We start from the raw sequence: 6,000 nt of genomic DNA on the forward strand, positions 1-6,000 counted from the left end.
CAGGCGATCTGCTCGCCTTGGCCTCCCAAAGTGCTGGGATTACAGGTGTGAGCCACGCACCTGGCCCAACATTTGGATAAGAAAGAGAAGAGCATTCCAGTTAGTGAGAACAGTACATAGCCCGGCCTGCCCTTCTCTTTTTATTTCTTACTTCCTCACTCCCCTACCAATGTTTCCTGGAATCACCTCCTAATAAACTATTTGCACTTGAACCCCTGTTTCAGGATACCCCAAACCAAGACAGATGTCTCACAAAACACAAGCAGAGATGTCAGTCCTCAGGCCTCGCATGGAGAAGATGAAAGAGGGGTTGCTTTTCCAAAGCCCAGCGTCAGCATGAAGCTTCCACGAGATGATTTTTCCACTTATTTTGAAGTCCTCGTGAGTCTCTTTCTTCTCTCCATTTTAACAAAATGTGCTTTCTAATTGTCTAATTTGGTATATGCTATGGTCCCCACTTTGTCATCAATGCCCCTGAACTCATCGTATGCCCGATGTACCCGAAAGCACTTCATAAACTGTAAAGTGCTGAACAAATGGAGCAGGTGAGGAAGACGGGGAGAAGAAGAAAGAGAAGGGAAGAAGAAAGAGACAGGAAGAAGAAGAAAAACAAGTGTAAGGAAGATGGAAGGCTAAAAAGCAGAAATATGGTGCAGAGTCAGACGAACAAAGCCAGGGCAGGCAGGGGAGGCGGGTTGAAGAAAATGGCCAGCGCTTTTGTAGGAAGCCAGTGTTGAAAACAGGCCTGTGAAGCCGGGCACGGTGACTCATGCCTGTAATCCTAGCAATTTGGGAGGCCAAGGCTGGTGGACCACCTGAGGTCAGGAGTTCAAGACCAGACTGGCCAACATGAGGAAACCCCGTCTCTACTAAAAATACAAAAATTAACCGGGCAAGCCAGGTGCGGTGGCTCATGCCTGTAATCCCAGCACTTTGGGAGGCCAAGGCAGGTGGATCACAAGGTCAGGAGTTTGAGATGAGCCTGGCCAACACAGTGAAACCCTGTCTCTACTAAAAATGCAAAAATTAGCTGGGTGTGGTGGTGCGTGCCTGTAGTCCCAGCTGATCGGGAGGCTGAGGCAGGAGAATCATTTGAACCCGGGAGGCAGAGGTTGCAGTGAGCCGAGATCGCGCCACTGCACTCCAGCCTGGGTGACAACAGCAAAACTCCATCTCAAAAAAAAGGACACAGGCCTGTGAAAAGCAGATGTGGGGCTCGGCTTGGAGCCAGTTCTTCAGCTCTCCTTGACTTCATTTGAAGTAAGCCCTTCCACCAGGCTGGTATATGGCAGACTGGAGTGGCAGAGATGATGCCCGGATGCCCACAGCTCTCTTGGGCATTGTGCAAGAGCATTGTTTCTTCATTTCCCTCTTTTGTTTCTGTATCCACTGGCAACTGGCAGGGACGCGCACTGAGAGTCTGGCTCAGAGGGCCCGTGGGGCTGAGACATGTGCTGTCCTGGGTATGTGGTTCTCAGAGCACTTGGACACCCCCTGCAACCCTCCCACCTCCCATTATAGAACCATTATAGAACACCAGACACACAAGATCTGATTTCTTTGGGGCTGAAATACTGGATGTGGGTACAGTAGGTGAGAGCCGGCTGCGGGTATGGTGAGGGTGGCCTTGAGTTGAAATGTCAGCAAGGCCAACCTTGCCTTCTGGGCTTTCTGGGGAGATAGGCCAGGACTGCAAATATGATCAGCCAAACAATGCAGGGTTGGCTGGGGATAAAAGTGCCCCCCGGCTCTTTCCCCAAGAGGAGACTTTGTGCTTCCTGCCTTCCCGGAATCCTCCAGCCAGGGGAGCTGGACCTGCGGAAAAAGGTGGAGTTTGCTGTTCCTGCAGGTTGGGAGGCAGAGTCACAAAAGAAGCAAGCCTGGGGAGGGAGGGAAAAGGGTCCAAACCACAGAGCAAGACCATGTTAGTGTGGGTAGCGCATCTTTGTTGCATTCATACATGCGTGCATGCATTCATAACTTCATTTACTAGCTGGCACTCGAGAAATGCCTACAAGGTGCCAGACCCTCTGCCGAGTTCTGAGCCTGCCCAGATGCACAGAGCTTCCTGACTTGGTGTCAGATTGCTGCCCTGGGGATAGCTGGGCCTCCTGCTGTGGTGAAACCAGTTTTTCTGTTCTCTGAGGGGCAAATTACTATTGCTTAGGCACAGGAGGTGCTCCCTCTGGAGGAGAGTGAGCTTACAGGGTAGGCAGCCTGGGGAGAAGGTGTGGCTCACTTTTCACGCTCGCTCAGTCCCCACATTCCCCTGCGCCAGGGAGGGTGTTCCTTTTTACTTGGGTGATCTGCCTTAGAGCTTCTGCAGTTCTCCACTCCACAGAATGGGAGGGACTTGCAGGATGACGCAGTCCGCCCGCCTTCCATCCTTTCTCTTTCCTTTCCTTCCAGTATTTACTGAATGTCTGCCAAGACCCTGGCACGTTTCTAGGTGCCTGCCTTGAAGCCGTTTAGGAGAAATGGCGTTCTCCAAACAAAAGTATTCCGTTGCCATTCACGTTTCTCTCTCTCCCCCTGTCTGGCCACATGGAGCTGGGCAGAGGTGTTTTTTTTCCTTTTCTCTGTTTCTCTGTCTCTGCTTGTTTCTCTGAGAAGACAAAAGCTGGCCTTTGGCTCCCTGCTAGGGGACAGTCCCATTACAGCCCTCTGTTCCTTTCCCTGCTTTCTCTGACACTGTGAGGCTGAGACACAGTGAGTCCTGCTCAGCTGGGCCTGTGTTCATCCCATTAGCATTGTGGCCACTTCAGAGCCTCTGGGATTGAGTTCTCTGGAGCCAGAACAGTTTCATAATCCCTAGAGGTGGCCAAAGCCATCCCAGCCTTCTGGGTCCAAAGGTTCTCTCCCATGTGGCTCTGCCTCAATAACCTACCTCCATTTTTTTTTTTTTTTTTTTTTTTTTAGTTTGTTTCTGCCTCAGGCACATTTTCTCTGTAATTTTTGGAACCCAAATATAAGGGAAATCTCATTTGCTCCGTTCTGACTCATTTACAATTAAATACACTTGTTCCCATCTGTGTCTGTATACATCTGCATACATTTGCTATAGCATCGCCCTTAATTTTGGAAAATGATGCGGCTGGTGTTATTTTTATCCTGACTGCCAAGTTGGCTGAGAAGACCAGTGGGTGTTCACCCAGCCAGTGACGACCCCTGGCCAGGCCTGTGCCTGAGGGAGGTGGTGACATTTCTCCCATGCACAGAACATGCAGACCCCTGGACAGTCGTGGCCTTCGTGATTGCTGTCTTTAGGGGTCCAGTTACCATGACTAGGCGTGTTCCTGTCCATCTCGGTGCCGAGGCTTCACTGACCACAGAGATGGGCCATGACTCTCTTGTCTTTTTTACACAGTTTCAATCTGTCACCTAGGTTGGAGTACAGTGGCACGATCATGGCTCCCTGTAGCTTCAAACTCCTGAGCTCAAACAATCCTCCTGCCTTAGCCTCCCAAGTAGCTAGAACTACAGGCATGCACCAGCATGGCTGGCTAATTTTTAAATTTTTTGTAGAGACAGAGTCTCATTATGTTGCCCAGGCTAGTCTTGAACTCCTGGCCTCAAGCAATCCTCCCACCTTGGCCTCCCAAAGCACTGGGATTCCAGGCATGAGCCACCATGCCTGGCTGAGCCTGGACTTTCCGTGTCACTTTCTGGCAGCTGCTTTGACAAGCATGGGCTTTGGAGATGAGAGTGGGGGGCTGGCTGATTCTCAAGGAAGGCTTCACTGAGGAAGCAATGCCAGGTCATCACAGCCCCATCCCCTCTGAGCCCAGGAGAAGAGAAGAGTCGTCTTTACTGTTCAGAAGGATGTGGTGGCATGTGTGGGCGCCTGCCTCACCTACGTACCTAAAAATACCATACTGTGGTTGTCTACCTCTTTTTTTTTTTAAATCGAGTTACACTGTAAAGATATTCACATTTAATGAGATGGTGGTGCCTGTCAGCACACTTAGAGCCCTTTTGATATTATCATTGAATACTTTTATTTATGCCCATGTGCTAAAATAGCACTTGGCCAACAAGAATTACAGGATGCAGAAAATAAAATGTCTACTCCTGACAATCAAAAAAAAAAGTTAACATCAAAACAATATTGGAAACAACACTTACTTCCTGCTGACCTACAACCTTCTCTTGAAAATTCTGTGAAGGGCAGTGCTGCTGCTGACATTGATAAATAATTCAGATTGATTCAGGGAAATGCTGGGCTTTTACATTTTTTCTGCACCACTTCCAAGATGCTAGACTCCATACTTCATGTTGAACCAACCGCACTCCTGAGAAGAGATGGCTTAGAATGATGCCAGGATTGTCCGAAGTGTCTTCCTCTTACCTGAGGTCTCTTTAGAGAAGCAGTGATGCCATGGGCACTAGTCACAACTGAGGGTCCTTGTTGTACGTGGCTTTGTCTTGGGCCTATGAACTCCACAAGGGTAGAGAAGCTACCATTTCTGCCCTTAGAGAGCTTAATTCTTGGCTGATATTTCCAGTCTAAGCTTGTGGATCAATTAGCTCCTCTCCTCCCCTGGAGGGTATGTAAGTATCTGCTTTTTCCATTCATAGCCTCTGCCCAAGAGTTCTTGACTGGTTAAAGTCTTATCCCTTGCTCAGTCTGAGTGGCTGCTATACACACACACAGACATACTCAAGCATACACACAGAGTCAGTAATCGTGTTTGGTGGTTGTAGATAGAGTCATCTGCTCCTTGAGCAACCAAGCCTATTGTACATGGCCCCCTATGCCTAGGTTCTAGCCTGACAATGTCTCTCTTAAATTTTCCTCTTTTTCCTTACTAACTGCTAGCTGTTCTTCAAGATTTAAACACTACAACTTAAACATCACTTTCTCCAGGAAACCAGATTGGGCTGGGTGGCCCTCCTCTCCTCTCAGTCTACACAGCAGTGTTTTGTAATTGACGGGAGATGTGTGTTGATAGCCACCACTAAAGTGTATGTTTTCCATTGACAAAGGCTGTGTTTATCTTGTATTCCTTGTGCTCAATAGTGTTTGTTAAATGAAGTGGATGAATTAATGCACTCCTAAATTAGGTCAGTTTATGAAATCCGAGCTCTACAGAGTCAACTGTACCCAATTAATACTATGAGAGTAGCCAGTTTCCTGAAAAAGAAAGATACACTGGATATGTACACATAAACATCTAGAGAGATGCACCCCAAAATGAAAATCTAGGGTAATGGAATAGCAGGTGAATTTAATTTTCTTCTTTCTACTTATCTGTTTTCTAAATTTTCTATATTGAAATAGCTACATATCTACATGTATACAAATATATACGCTATATAGCAAAAGAAATTTTAAAAAGAATATATGATCCACAATTATTCTATATAACTATCTTAAATTGTTTTTACAAATTTACTTTAAATACATCTTCCTTTTTCCAAGAATAATAATGATAAATAATATTTATTAAGAGGCTGTTGTGGCCAGGCGCGGTGGCTCATGCCTATAATCCCAGCACTTTGAGAGGCTGAAGCGGGCAGATCACCTGAGGTCAGGAGTTCGAGACCAGCCTGACCAACCTGGTGAAACCCCGTCTGTACTAAAAAAATACAAAAATTAGCCAGGTGTGGTGGCGCGGGCCTGTAATCCCAGCTACTCAGGAGGCTGAGGCAGGAGAATCACTTGAACCCAGGAGGCCGAGGTTGAAGTGAGCTGAGATCGCGCCACTGCATTCCAGCTTGGGTGACAGAGCAAGATTCTGTCTCAAAAAAAAAAAAGAGGCTGTTATGTCAGTACAGTCCTCTGAGAAACAGACACCAAGCTGAGTTTAGGCATGCAGGACATTAATGGGTCTGGGTGTGGTGGCTCACGCCTGTAATCTCAGCACTTTGGGAGGCCAAGGAGGGTGGATCACCTGAGGTCAGGAGTTCGAGACCAGCCTGGCCAACATGGTGAAACCCCATCTCTACTAAAAATACAAAAAAGCCAGACATGATGGCGGGTGCCTATAATTCCAGCTA

General features: G+C 47.5%; 1 long non-coding RNA gene across 1 annotated transcript in view; it reads left to right on the forward strand.

Annotated features, from left to right (window-relative positions):
• LOC134761464 (uncharacterized) overlaps positions 1–930 on the forward strand; it is a 111,786-nt gene extending 110,856 nt beyond the window's left edge. Inside the window, exon 6 of the long non-coding RNA XR_010140102.1 lies at positions 225–930. This is a non-coding gene — a long non-coding RNA (uncharacterized LOC134761464). The remainder of the gene's footprint in view (positions 1–224) is intronic.
• Positions 931–6,000: the final 5,070 nt, after the last annotated feature.

Source organism: Pongo abelii, chromosome 4, assembly GCF_028885655.2.
Source record: "Pongo abelii isolate AG06213 chromosome 4, NHGRI_mPonAbe1-v2.0_pri, whole genome shotgun sequence".
Classification (NCBI taxonomy): Eukaryota; Metazoa; Chordata; class Mammalia; order Primates; family Hominidae; genus Pongo; species Pongo abelii.